Source organism: Sander vitreus, chromosome 15, assembly GCF_031162955.1.
Source record: "Sander vitreus isolate 19-12246 chromosome 15, sanVit1, whole genome shotgun sequence".
Taxonomy (NCBI): domain Eukaryota; kingdom Metazoa; phylum Chordata; class Actinopteri; order Perciformes; family Percidae; genus Sander; species Sander vitreus.
Window position 1 is genome coordinate 9,751,549 of NC_135869.1, and position 15,620 is coordinate 9,767,168.

Consider the following 15,620-nt stretch of genomic DNA (forward strand, 5'->3'; position numbering starts at 1 on the left):
CACCACTCTATGGTGATTTTTAGCGATGCTGTCTAGTCGGTCAGTCTACTACTTTGGTCCAGAATGAAATATCTCAACAACTATTGGATGGCTTGCCATGACATTTTGTATAAAACATTCAGGAACCCCAAAGGATGAATCCTACAGGACTTTAGTGATCCTCTGACTTTTTATCTAGCACCAGCATGAGGTTGACATTTGTGGTTTTGAGTGAAATATCTCCATAACTATTGGATGGACTGCCAGAAAATTTGGTTGAGTCATTCATGTTCCCGTCAGGATGAATTGTAATAACTTTGGTGATCCTCCACTTTTTTCATCTAGTGCCAACATCAGGTCAGAATGTAATATTAAAAACCAAATACATGCAAAACTGATGATATTTAGTATATGCATTTTGTTCAGCAAGATAATCTTCAGAACTGAACACCACTTTTAGGATTATTGAAGCATAAATGCAATTGCCCAAAGTAAAAAGCTACTGTCTTAAACAAACTACACCATGGTCGCATGACTACAACCTCACCACCACTAGCTTCCAAACTGATATCACGTGTTTCAGCATGATGACATTTGACAACCCCTGTAGTCTCATTTAGCCTCATTTTTTTTAAGACGTGTAAAAGCTTCAGAATTCACTCGTGGGGTATTTACCGACTTATGGAGCTTAGCATAAGTTCAACCAGGAAGTGTATCTCATGTTACTCACTCATTGGCTGTGTCTCATTCCGCATACTTCCGTCAGTACACTGCTAATGTGCACTGACCACTTACTGCTGTAGTGCCCACTTTCGATGGTTAGTATTGTCCAAAGAGGAACACTTATGTTAAAACACTTACCGGAAATGACGAGCGGGATGAAAGTGACGAACAACGCAACACATGTGAACACGATTTTCTAGCCCGCTTTCCTGTATGCAAATGAGGAGCGGCCAGCTCTGCTCGCCACCTCTCAAAATCTGACGAAAATCTTTTAAACTGACCTTTGTCAATCTAAAAAGAAGACAGATTCTATTTCTATTTTCGTAAAATATGAGATCGTAATTCCGAACAAGCCGCCATTACAGTAGGTTTGAAATTCTCGAGCAGCCAGACCCACGTGACGCGTTCCTCCAATCAGCTGGCTCCAATCAGGAGGCGGAAGTGCAAAAATCCAGGTTTTAGGACTCATTCCTGCAGCACTCCACATCTACATGTTAGCATTCTCATTATGAGCCTGTTAACACGCTGAGCTTCGCATTTAGCTCAAGGCACCACTGTTCTGAAGTACAGCATCTAAGAGCTAGCATGGCTGTACTCTTTTGTCATGCACAAAAATAAATATAAATGCAGATAAATATTGGATTTAGAATTAGAAGATGAAGTATGCTTGTTAGGGTTGTCATATGAATAGTTGTTTAAATTAATTTCTTTCATTCAGTTCAAAAGTAAAATGAATTTACGTTTACTCTCTTAGTCGCTTGAAGCATTCACTGACTTTACTGGCTCAAGAGGGTATTTTGTGTCAAGATGTCTCATGAACTTATTTGGGCCCATTTGACAGTTTTTCCTGCAGGTGAGGCGTTCAGGTGTGGGCAGTTGGCTTCACCTAACCCTGAAAAGCTGTATAAGTAGTTTCCCATCGCACACTCTAATTTAACTTCTTTTGGTCGTCTCAGGCTGTGTTGAGGGCTGAGATTTGTTAGCTTTTCTTTGAGCAATAACAGATTATTGTGTTTTGGTACATTTGACTACGTAATATTAACATGTAGTTAAACGTTACATAGTTTTGTTGGGAGATTAAATAATATCTAAATTGTGCCATAAAAACGATAGCAAAAAAAAAAAAAGCTAAAAATATCACATTAATCTGTCTTAATAGCAGCAGAAATTGTTCAGTTTGAGACTGTGATGCACATGGCTGATAGCTACTGTACCTCATGTTACAGATTAGTATAATTCACCGTGTCCAATATGCCGTCTTTGTGTTGCAGAGGTTGTAATTAATGAATGCGTGTGCATGAGCGCGCTCAATGTGATTTTCCTCTTAAAAGACAGAATCTGTGTGAGGTTTGGTCATGTGTGCAGAGCTTTCAGGATGTTCACAGCAGCGATGTCAACTCGTCCTGACCTGACAGTTCACTGCTCTGAATTTTAACTCTCTGTCTGATTATCAGCACACTACAGATGCACCGACCTAGAAAGAGACAGAGAGAGAAACACACACTATCACCACACTGCAATAAACATTTCCCATTTCAGCTTTCGCCATTACATGAAGCTCAAATTTCAAATGTCAAACAATCATCTGTAAAATAATTATTAGTTTTTTGTTAAATGTAGGCTATTTTTGAAGATGATTACTGTAGCATTACCCCTTATTGATAGAAGAGCTATTCAGGAGGTATACGGGATAATGTAAAACGAGCTGGTCATTATTGCAAATTATTACACAACCTTGTTCAATCACGGCATTCTACGGTCTGTTTTTTTTCTGTATAACAGACCGTTGCTATGTATACCGCTGAGTCTTTGTTAGCTAGTTAGCAGCTAACTTCAGGGCAGACAAACACACTTAATAGCTGTGTTCGAAACCGTTCCCTCATTCACTCAATCACTATTCCCTATATCGTGTTTATTAAATAGTAAACTACATAGGGAATCACCAAACAAGTCCTTCTGCTTCTTCTTCTCCTCCAGGAAAACACGACCGCGTTGCATTGTGGTATACGGGAGTAAAAATGTAGGGTACATCGTATGTGTGCTCAAATTAGCTGTGCATTGGAGGTATTTCATAATGGACTATATAGTGAATGAAATTAACCGCTGAGTATTTGAACACCACTACAAAATGGCGAACACACTAACTATATAGTGCACTATTTCCATGATAGGGAACGGTTTTTGGTTTTGGGAAGGGTAGAAAAAGAGGAAACCACCACCCAAAGTCATTACTGAGTATTTCTACTACATCCCCATGCACACCACTTTAGAATAGGGTTTATCTAACGGTCAATTCCCACATTTACGCATTCTCACAACATACTTCAGCGTCATTGGGGACAGATGTCATAAGAAAATGGGATGCATAACCTTTAGCTTTTAATATATATCTAGCAGGTATTAAATGCTTTCCCATCCCATCATTACCTGTACATACGCCCTGTTTGCACAAATTACATTTTGGTGTTGGCCAAAACAAGCATGCCAAGGGAAGTTTGCTGGTACCAAATTAGAGGATTTCTTGTTATTTAACATGGATCTTTCCACACAGTGACCTCGCTCTGATATTTAAGGGTGCCAACGTGCTTTCTTAGGCCAAAGCTTTGACATTTCCTTCCAGTAAAGTTCAGAAATGTAGGAGTTTATTTGATCCCCACTCGGCAGGATGCTACAGTTCAAGCCTCAGTAAACAAACAACTAATCCATCACAGTAAGTGAATTTACTCATATTATAAGGGAAGAAATACTGTCATTAGTCTCAGTGACAGAAATAATTCAACATTTTGTCTCGGGCCTGCTGCTCTATAGCTGCAGGCTGTAATTTATGCAGACACATAATGGCCTCATGAGATACACCGGATGCTCTCTGAGCACCTAAACATCACAGGGAGCAAATTTACATGAATTTACATCACTGGCTAAAAGGACCAAAGATATTCTGACAGACGGCTTTAATGTTAGCTTTTTTATAGTACATTATTCTGGATAGCAAACAGAGAATTGATTGATTCAGCATGCATCATCTCGAACTGAAAATCCCCAAAAATAAATAGATAAATGGAAATATCTTCGGTCAGTTACATTTTTCTGCAAACTGATAATGTAATGAACTAAAATGTGATAAATATGTCCCATCTTTCTACATATTAACATTGTTAAGGAATGTTAATAGGACTCTCTTAAGTCCTATTAACTATTACTAAGTCCCATTAAGGAATGTTAAGAACTCTCTCCCCAAACACATCCACGACTTCACCAATCTCTCACCTTTTTAGTGCTTTTAATGTTTGATTAATGTGTGTGTATTTTAGTGTGTGAATATTCTTAGTATGCATATTTCCCTATTAAAAACTCTGTAAAGTGTCTTTGAGTGTGTGAAAAAACGCTATATAAATAAAATGCATTATTATTGTGTTACTGGGTTAGCCAAGAGATGTAGCTGTTGCTAGTGTTGATTGGAATAACATATAACTTTTTTTAGATTTGGGACAGAAATTGTTTTCATTCTAGTTTTTCGCCATGCTAGTAGCATTTCCACCAATTTGGTCCAAACAGAATTAACAACTATCAGAAGGATTGCTTCTTATGCCGGGCTCAGACTACACGTTATCAGCCCAATCATAGCCAAACCCGACAGACAATAGGCGCAGAGAACGAAAATAGGTGCCAAGCACAAATATTGATTGTTTTAGTGTCTCATAGTGGATAGTCTCGCTTTGCCAGACCCTCCTCCAAAGCGCGCTGAAGGAGGGTCTGGTTACTCCACACAGCATTCGGGGATGGGAGGAAAACGTGCTCTGGTTTAATGGCATTTCTTTAAACCAATCACAGTCGTCATGGGCGGTGCTAAACTCAGCACAGAGCCACTGCAAAATAGTTGTGTGAGAGAAAACTCAGATTGGACAGATAGTCTAGCTAGCTGTCTCAATTTACCCTGCAGAGATCTGAGGAGCAGTTAACCATAGTCCTCATAAACCCACCAAATTTAAAATTCCAACACAAAGAAAGCAGAAGGAAACGGAAAATACATGCATCTGGCGGAATTTCCTGCGGCACCGGAGCAATCCCGGAAGTGGAACGTCAAGGATATAGACTATGACTTTAATTACCTAATCTGACACAGTGACCATTGGAACAGACATACATATTGTGTAGTCTGAACCAGCATGTAGTCTTGTTAATCGTTGTCGTCAGCTGTTGAGTCTAAAACACAAGAGTAGTTGCTTTTATAGACAAAATAAATCATGACTCATTACTATATGATGTTGTTGTCAGGCTCACAATAGAAAATAAAATGTTTAAAAAAAATGTTGCTGACACTTAGGGAGGTAAGGGATTGTTGTTTTGTCTGACCACTTTTCAGGACGCTACTGGTTTCCATTTCACATGCAGACAACTTGCATAATTTATGTTATCCTTCAAAGAGAAGAGGAAAGTGTTTCATTGCAGCATGGAAATCATCGTAATTAATACCAAAGAAAATATCAAAGTAAACAATTTCAGCATATGGTAAATCTAATGTATTCATGGGAGTTATGTAAAGAAAAAGTAGGCTAATGGATTACAGCGTCATTAGGCTGTGCAAAGAAGACATTGCTGCATAATATTATGATCTATAATTACACCAGAATATGGAAAAACATGACATAGAAATAAAATAATACATATACATGAACGCTGTATGTAGGGTGAGAGAAATGTGTAGAGATTTCGGTTCTCACATAACACACTGATATGTAAATACAGTATTAACAGTCTGCAGAAGGACATGCAGATGGTAACGGTGTTAGCCATATTATCATCTGTTGTGCAATACATCTAGCTTGTTCTAAATTCCAAAAAAGACAAAACATATACTTAAAGCATATTTCCTAAAAGCACAGCATTGTGATGTTCCTACTCTAGAAATCAGAAGAATTAGTAGATACTCAGCATTGTAAGTACTGTATACTTATCTACAATTTTGAGGTATTTTGGGGTTTAAGGTTTATTTGGCTTGTGTCAGATGACAGAGTTGTTATTAGTTCCACCAAAGAGACGTTTCACCTCAAATGTTCACATGGTTTCATTTAAACAAGTGTTAGAGGCCTTTAAAAGGTAAACTTATCCAATATTTCACAAAGAAAATCCAAAAAATAAATCAAATTTGGTTTATCACAACATAGTTGTTTCTTCTTTCCTCTTCCAATAATCATCATCACGACCCCTGAGACTGATCTGGTCCGACCCTTGGGAACCACTGGACTAAACTAAAACTAAACAGTATATAAATCTAGCTCTACCTCGAGCAGCTAGAACAGTACCATGCTGCTCTCACACTGACGCATCAGTATGCACCTCATAATGTCATATATAACAATATAGCAGTCGCAGGAGACATTTTACTGCAGAACAAGTATACTTTTAAAAAAGTTTTAAAAAAGTATAAAAAACTTTTGCTTAAGTTGTTTATTGTTGCGTGGGTATTTTAATATACCATAAAAAAAAGAAACATTTAAAAATTAATTAAAATTAAAAATTTAATTTATTTTACTATAACAGGTGATTTGGCTGCAGGCAGGAACTGATCCCAAATCAGCCTGTCAATAACAAGTTTATTTATTTTCACTGCAGATCCTCAACTGTTGAACAAGCATCAGCATTACGTCTTATAAAATACAGTACTTTTTTTTTTCATTTCATTAGCGGGCATTACTATAAATCAATGCATGTGTGTGTGTGTGTGTGTGTGTGTGTGTGTGTGTGTGTGTGTGTGTGTGTGTGTGTGTGTGTGTGTGTGTGTGTGTGTGTGTGCGCGCGTGCGAGCGTGCGTGTATGAAGGTCCCGTTCCCATGGCAACTGGTCAACAGTTAGTCTTATAAAGGACAACAAAAACTTCCCAAAAGATTCAAAGAAGAAAAAAAGGAAGAAAGGAGTTCCTGACTGAGGAGAGGACCACAACTGTCTAATCAAAGGTGGGTCATATTCTATACTGGTGTATCTAGCCTACTCACTGATATCAAACATGATGTGATGCTACTGATTGATTATTAGCAGTGGTCGAAGAATTATTTATTTAGATATTTAGATAACTTCAGTAAAGTACCAATACCAAAGTGTAGAGACCCTCTGTTCCAAGACAAAGTTATATATCTATATATATATATATATATATATATATATATATATATATATATATATATATATATATCTATATATATATATATTACTGTATTATAATTATTGATGCATCAATGTGTTCATTACTTTAATATTGCAGCTGGTAGCTAACTTTAAATATATACAGCTGGGTAGCTTAATCTATAATAATGCATCATTTATTAGTTTATCTATATTTAGTATACATGATCTAAATCTGAAAAACAACTGGTAACTTAACTTATATACATGTAGTGGAGTAAATATTTCTCTCTAATATGTAGTGGAGTAGAAATATAAGGTAGTAGAAACATACAGGTCTGCGTGGGCATGTTTAAATTATTATTATTATTATTATTATTATTATTATTATTATTATTATTATTATTATTATTTAGTGTTTCAGTGAAGAGTTTAGCATCCCCGATGATGGTCTAAATGCCAGTCATAAATACCATATTTAGGAACATAACTATGGGGTGATTATTGATTTAATGAAACCAATGTGTTTAAATGTTTTTCTTTTATCCTGAAATTTTACCTTTTCAATTTGCAACTTTACATCTGGAGTAAAAAGGAATTACAGCAATATATTTTATGTCCAGTATTTTAATTTAGAATGAAACTGAGCCTCCTAGCCTTTTTAAGTTTTGTTTTCACCCAGCAGAGGGCGATGTAACCAAACATTATGTTCTCCACTGCAGCGCTCATCTGTGGAGATACTGTCTCAACGTTACTGAAACATGTACTCATGCTGTGGTGGAGGAACTATTCACATTCTTTATTTAAATCAAAGTTCTAATGCCACAGTGTAAAAATACTCTGTTACAAGTAAAGGTCCTGCATTCAAATGTTACTTGAGTAAAAGTATATAAAATCTATAATCAGAAAAAAAACATAAGTATTCAAAGCACTAAAATATTCCCTGTGACTTTTCTGCTATTATATATGATATCATATTATTATGGTTTGTGTATTAATGTAAAAGCAGGATTTTACTGTTGTAGGTTGAGGTGAACTAATGATTATTTTAGCTGCCTATTATTTTCTCCATTTTTAAATTGATGTTTGGTTTGTAAAAATGCACCGTTTAGTTTAATAAGATCTTCATTTTGTATATATATATATATATACAAATTAACGTTTAAAACATCTGATTATTTATTATTATGATAATTTATTCTGACACTGTTGAAATTTTGGATTGATTGATTGATTGATTTCATTCGACCAGTTCCTTATATTAGATATATTAGATATGATATAGCTTTGCACCATACATTAAAAAAAAAAAGACGGGGGGGGGGGCAGAGCAAGTGGCAGCAGATCAAGCATTAATCATCACATCCATACAAAGTGGGGGGTCACTGTGGAGGAAACAGAGTGCTTTGAGATACTTGTACTCGTACTGCAGTGGCTGATATATTATTATATGACATTTTTAGATTGTTAATACGGATGCATCAATGTTAGAGCAACAGTTTTACTTTTGCTACTTAAAGTACATTTTGCTAACAAAACTTACCAAATTTACTTACTTACTTACTTCAAATTGAGTATGATTTTCAATGCAGGATTTCCACTTTTATTGGAGTATGTTTACAGTGTTTATTTGCTGCTTAAGTAAATGATCTGAACACTTCTTCCAGCACGCCTTGCTGCAGCTTTGTTAAGTTTGTTAAGAGCATCAAGTCCTGCATGAGTGAATGTCGGAAACTGTTCTTAAATTTCATGTCGCATGAGTGCACACTTTGGCACTCAGGGTAAAAATAAATGTGCCCGACCCCACCCCCCACTTTCTTCTCCACATGCCAAGAGCACACCTGTGGTTCTCCGTTTGGTTTGTAAAACCTGAAGTCCACTTTGAAGTGATCTGCCTGTTCTAGAGGCATAAAATATGCATGAGAGGAAGAATCTTATAAGAGCAAAGATGAAAGACATCAGTCATCAAAGGAAGTGTGTTGTGTTTTCTGTCAGAATCATATTTGTTTTTTTTGTTTTTTCAAGCTCTTTTTATTCACAGTTGACTGAGTTTATTCAGCTGTTTCAGAAGTTTTTTGATTCTCAACAGGATTTCAGCATATTACAGAGACTGGGAACAACAACGACTTCTATGTAGGCCTATCAGTGCAAGCAATATTATCAGTGTAAAAGTACAAACTGTGCCACCATCTCAGAATTATTGCTACAACTTTCATTCTTCCGAAGGGGCAATTAGCAAACTAAATGTGCTTTATTTGAAAATGTTCATTTTGGTAGGCTACTACTACTAATACCACCTTTTATCCAGCACTTTTCTGAGAGAAATGTTGTACATTTTACTCATTCAGCCATGCAGATATTGTACATAAACTCACACAGTAAGTCTTGTCTATTATAAAAGAGTACATCCTTCACTGCTGTCAGTAAATCAGACTCAGAGGCATCCTGACTAGCTCTCCTCCATATCTTGTCTTTCCTCGTATACCTTTGTCTCCAGACGGGATTTCCTGTCTGTGTCTGAGGGAGGGGCTGGATCTCAGGAACCCCCCCTCCTCCCAGCTCCCAGAACTGGTACTGGGACATGAACTGGGAATGGGACTGGGCCTGAGGAAGCCAGAGACAGCAGTGAGCAGCACACTCACCCTCGTCATGCTGAACTGGTCATCATGGTTATGTTTCCTGCCTTCATTGTTTAAGATGAGCAGGAAGAATGAGCAATCACAAAACCATCGTGGCTATTCTTTCCTTATTGTGTCACTCTGTTGCTGTAATGTGTGGTATCTGGGGCTGAGCAGGATTTATCTCTTAACTGCACCATAAAACAGGGTGTGTGCAGATTTTAACCTTTTTGTGGTGCGTGTCCAGTCATTGGTCAACATAGAACAGGTTTAGTAACAGAATACACATCCAGGAATCTGCTAATAAACAGATCTGTCATACCTTATTTTGGTGAGAACAGGGATAAACAGTTAAATTAGTTAGCTAAAAGTGAAACAGTTGACATGGTTAGCTTACAGAATTCTTAAAAATGGCCATTTACATCTTCTTTTATTGATAGTGTAAAACTGATACTTTGAACTGTAGGCTACTGTAGGTTCGTGGAAAAATACAACTTCCAGTGATTCTACCTCCAGTATGAAGTATTTCATCTGTTCTTCCATAGTGATTACAGATTGACTGACAACCTCCTATCTACTGTAAACACAGAGCTGAGTGCTGCTTCCTTCCTTTTTCTGGATGAGACATTTCACATGCAGGACAACATGAAGAAGAAAAAGCAGCGGGCCCGAAAACTCACCAAAAAACAGCATGAAAATGTGAAGTATAAAGCAAAAAAAAAAGTTCAATGTTTCTGGTTTGAGCCAGGCTATCTTTCTCCCAACTGTTGCCAGTCTTTGTGCTGAGCTAATCTACTTGTTTGCCGGGTGATGCTTCATACTTATAAGAGTTGTATCAATCTTCTTCTCATCTAACTCTCAGCATCAAAGCAAATATAAGTGCTTTCTCCAAAATATTGAACTATTACTTTGTCATTTAACTACTACAACTATTGGATGTATTGTCATATCAATTGGTCCTTAGGATTTTTAGTATAACTTTTTTATAACTTTAGTAATCCAGGTCAGCATTTCAGTTTGTCCAACACTTTGATTTGTAACTAAATAACTGCAAAACTACATTACCATGAGCCTCAGCTTTATGTTTAGTATTAATTAGCAAATATCATCATGCTAACACGCTAAACTAAGATTGTAATCACAGTTAACATTACCGTATAGGCTACCTGCTAAACATCAGCATGCTAGCATTGTCATCAGCATGCTGATGTTAGCATGGGCTGTACTTTGTGTTAAGTGCTAGTTTATACGTTTATGACATTTATTTGTATTGTCATGTTAACATTTAGCTCAACCACTGTGCACAGAATCTAGAAATCTTGTTACATTATTATCAAGCTACTTGATATAATCAGATGTTGAAGGCTTGATGGGAAATTTGACTAGCCCTATCCCTAAACCCTATCCATAGTGTTTAGTAAACTGTTTAAAACTTATCATCACAAGTGATGTGTCTGAAACATGTTTTAAAGGTCTCCATGGACGAAACGTCTCGGTCCTTCAGGTCCAACCAGCCGGAGTTTGAGAGCTTCCTGTCTGAGATGACTCTGTGGTTTTCAGACCATCAGCTGCAGGTGGACGAGCTGTTCAGACACAGTGATGCAGACGGAAGTGGATCAGTCAACCTGAAAGATTTCTACCTGGGTAATATGTCTTCTCTCTGCAGCTTCAACCCCAAAAGTCTCAACAAGCTTCCTCTTCTGGAAACAATTACAGTATTTTCTGTAATTTATGGTTTCAAACGCCAACATCCGTGAGCTCACGTTGAAAATGCTCTCCTCATTTTTCTCAACAGACTTCAGTGTCTGTCCCAGCTCCTTTGAATGTCAAATAAAGACAATCCTGAAGAAACAAAGAGATTAGAAAGAGATATGTGGGTCAGTATTACTCAAATGCCACAGTGTGGTTGTACTGAAGTATTCATGGAGGGTACTGTGAGTCATTTCCTTTTATCCGCCTCGCGGATAAGAGCAGCTCTGGGTAACAAAACCAGGACAATGTTCTTTTTGTCTGGGTAAACTATAGCCTACTCTTGTACTAAAGGTTGTTTGAGGAGCTCCAAGAAGTGCAGGATAATACCTTTGAGGGGCAGAATGTGATTCATTGGGAATCAACTCTTTTCAAAAAAGCAAGAGAACTCATCAATAAATATCCCTACAAACAGAAAACACACAAGGCAGCCACAGCTTTCAACTCTGAAAACACACAAAGACCAACATACATATATATGGCTTACTTCTAGAGATGGGGACTCGAGTTTGAGACTCGGACTCGAGTTGCACTTAAGTCGCACACACAGTGACTTCTTGACTCCTCAAAAGACTTCAGACTTGACTTGGACTCAAGATGCGGGACTCGTAAACAATCTTTATTTTTAGGAAAAGTTTGATGAGCTGAAGGTAATTTCCCTCCCAGGGTAACCTATAACCTATGTACGTAACACGTAATACGCAACGTATCTGCTGCGCGCGGCCACACGTGAGAGAGGACAACAAACATGTTGGCCGCACCGGCAGCTGCTGCGCCATTCATCAGAAGCTTCGGCTTTAAAAACTTCATACAACAAGGCCCAGACAAAAGAAGATCTGAGTGCAAATATGTGGACTGTAGCTCAAAGACTTGAGACTTGACTTGGACTCTAGCTCAGAGACTTGAGGGCATCTCTCCTCACTTCTTGTAATAGCAATTACAAGCAAAAACATAAAAGGTCAAATTATGTCAGGTTGCCACATAAAGAGCACAAACTGATTATGTACCCTACCCTTGTTCAAATGCTGCATTCACGTGCTCTTTGGATTGTCCTATTTCCTGAGGAAATCAGGCTTCCGACTTTGATGTGTTCATGAGCTTCACATCACAAGTATAAGTTAGGTTGACTGTTGCAACATTTCATGAACAGATTTGTTTAAACTACTGACAGTGACATAAACTCCATTATTACTTATTTATGTGGCTGCAGGTCTGATGAACTTGGACGTCGCTTGTCAGCAGTTTCAGCTCCACATGCTGACTCAGCAGCTGAAGACCGCCAACGACATGATCAGTTATCGAGACTTGAGCAGACAAGTGCAAAGACTGAGGTAAAATAAACTATTTCTTTTTGTTTAAGTATCTTTTTTTATTCTTATTGACTGTGTTTTTCTGTCTTTTTGTCTTCACAGACGGTGTGATGACACAGAGAACGACACTCAGAAATCAAGATGTGATCAACTGTTAAACCCTGAAAATGAAAGGAGGTACCTTATGTGCATTACAGTAACACACGTGTGAAGATCTGAGTACATTTACTTAAGTACTTAACCCTCTGGGGTAAATATACTGTATATACAGTATAGTGTGTGGTTATAAGAGCCTTTTCTGGATGAGGTATTGCCAGTCTGATGTATAACTAGCTCCACCTCGAGCAAAAGTCATAAACTACATCCCAGACCAGTCTCTTCTTTCTCATGACTTGAGGCTGAGTCGACATTCAGACCAAACGTCCATGTGTGAGGTGAAGCATTCAGTTATTTCTGAGCCTCAGCTTTCAGCAGTAAATCACACTGATCACCTCCTTTAACTGCAGGACAACATGTCGCCTCAACAGCTACGTAAACAAAGAAGACCTCAACACAACCTTTACACAAGTGCCATCATTGTTTTGTATGTGTGTGTGTGTGTGTGTGTGTGTGTGTGTGTGTGTATGTGCGCGCGTGCACGTTTGCATGCGTGTGTGTGGAAAGTAACTAAGTACATTTACTCAAATGCTGTACATTTTAAGCTACTTGTATTTCCATTTTATTCTGCATTATACTTTTACTTTACTTCAGAGGGATTTTACTTTTTAATTTACTACATTTATTTGACAACTTAAGTTACTTTCCAGATTTAGATTATTAATTCAAAATACAAACCAAGGTACTTGCACTTTACTTTCATATTGTCAGTGTAGTACACACTCGTAGTTTACCACCATGTCATTGTTATTACTGGAACTAATATTTAAGAAGTGAGAAGTAGCTAAGTAAATTTAGGCATTTGTTCAAAAAAATTTCATTTGTGGATACGATGACTACTACTGCTGCATTTTCTCCACCACATTTCCAAGAGAAACATTGTAAATTGTACTCATTCAATCACTAACTATATAGATATTGTATAATAACTGAAAGTATCATCAGTCCTGTCGGGTAAAAACTTTGTCACCAGTGGTGCAAGTACATTTACACAAGTATTTCCATTTTTCTTTGCTCTTTTTGATTTACCTTGAACATGCACAATGTGAAGTGAATTATAAAACAGACATGAACATATGTCAGGTCACGTTGATTTGTATCACCTAGAATTTCAGGCATATTCTTAAAGAGCTTCATGTGAGTCTTATTTCAAAGCAAACATGTAAACTAGCCTATAAAAACCCTAGAAACAACCACATAAATTGAATTCTGATCTAAAAGTCTGATTTTAACCAACAGGTTTGTCCGTCTGAGTGTCAGACTGATCCCCTTCAATGGCGCTGCAGCTCATCCAGGAAACTTTGAGGTGGATTTATTGAGCAGCAGCAGAGTCTTCAGTCTGATCAGGATGATCCAGGACCGGGTTGGGATCCAGACCTCCAGGCTGGAGGTTTTCCGGAGCAGATTGCCCACAGAGGAGGCCCGCCTGCTCCCAGAGAGCCTCCTGGAGGAGTGTGGCTTCAGAGGAGGGCCAGAGGGAAATCCTCCAGAGTACACTGTGTACTACGACTACAGCCTGCTGTTAACAGACTGCCCCATCCTCAACTGTGACCACTACTTCAGATCAATGCCACACGCTGCTGCCGTTAAGAGTGGCCCCTGTCCATAAGTTAGTGTTTTTAGCAATGCTATATTTAGAGACGCTGGGCCGTCCCAATATCTCAACTATTTGATGAAGTTGCTTGAAATTTAGTAAACACATTTATGTTCCCCAGAGGATGAATCCTACTGACTTTGGTGACTTTGGATGAATTCTACTGACTTTTCCTCTAGTACCCCCATGAGGTTAACGTTAATGGTTTTTGAGTAAAATGTCTCCACAACTTCTGTTTGGATTGCCATGAAATTTGGTGCAGACATTAATGTTCACTTCAGGATGGATTGTAATAATTTTGTTGATCCCTTAACTCCCTGAACTTCAAAGTTGTAATGTGTAACACTTTGGTTTACGACCAAATACCTGCAAAACTAACGACATTCTCATCATCCTCAGCTGTCATGGAGTTTAGTGCTAATTACCTCTGCCAAGGAGGTCATGTTTTTGGCTCCGTTTGTCTGTTTGTTTGTTAGCAGGGTTACGGAAAAACTACTGGGCCTGAGCCAAGGAAAAACTGTTGGTGTGCTAATATTAGCTCAAAGTACAGCCTCACAGACCTGCATGGCTGTAGAAAATAGTTGTTTCTAGTCAATTATGTCACAGTGCAGTGTGCATATTCCATTTTCCAAGATCTGATCAAAAAAGCTGCATGGGGTTGCTTTTGTATCTGAATACAATTATTTTGTTATTGATTAAAAAACAAGTTAATTAAAAAAAGCATTTTTATGTCTTAATCTTGAATAAAACGGGTAAATTACCACTTTTAAAACATTTGTATACCTTTAAAGAACTTAAAAATAAAAATACACAATAGTTTAATGGGAAGATGAACTGATAAAGGTGAATATCAAGATTAAATGTACTTTCATAGGGCCTCTAAAATCTCTTTCCTGTGTCTTTTCTCTCTTCACAGATTACAAAGTGTTCTCTGGTTAATTGTAAGCAGGTGTGACTGATTGTTTAGTTCTGGGAAAGTGAGGATGCTTGTTCAGGTTGCCATTCCTACATGTGTTTAGCTTTAGCTTTTGTGCAATTAGGATCAAAACCCTGCCTCCAGAAATCACAATGATATGATACTAATTTGGTTTAGGCAACAGGAGGACTTAGGTTGAGATTAGTGAAAGATTCTGGCGGTCACTGTGGATTTTTCTTGTATCAAGCCAAGACCCTGATCTTTACCTAACCGTAACCTAAACATATCCATAAAATGAAGTATAATGCTGTAGGTACATTGTCAATTAACAAGATATCTTTATGTTAAAAATGAAAAAATAAGTTAACCTGGGGATTGTTTAAAAGCCCGAACCCCCCCAAAAAAAAATATATATATATATATTTTTTTTTATAACTGCACTATTACATTAAGTA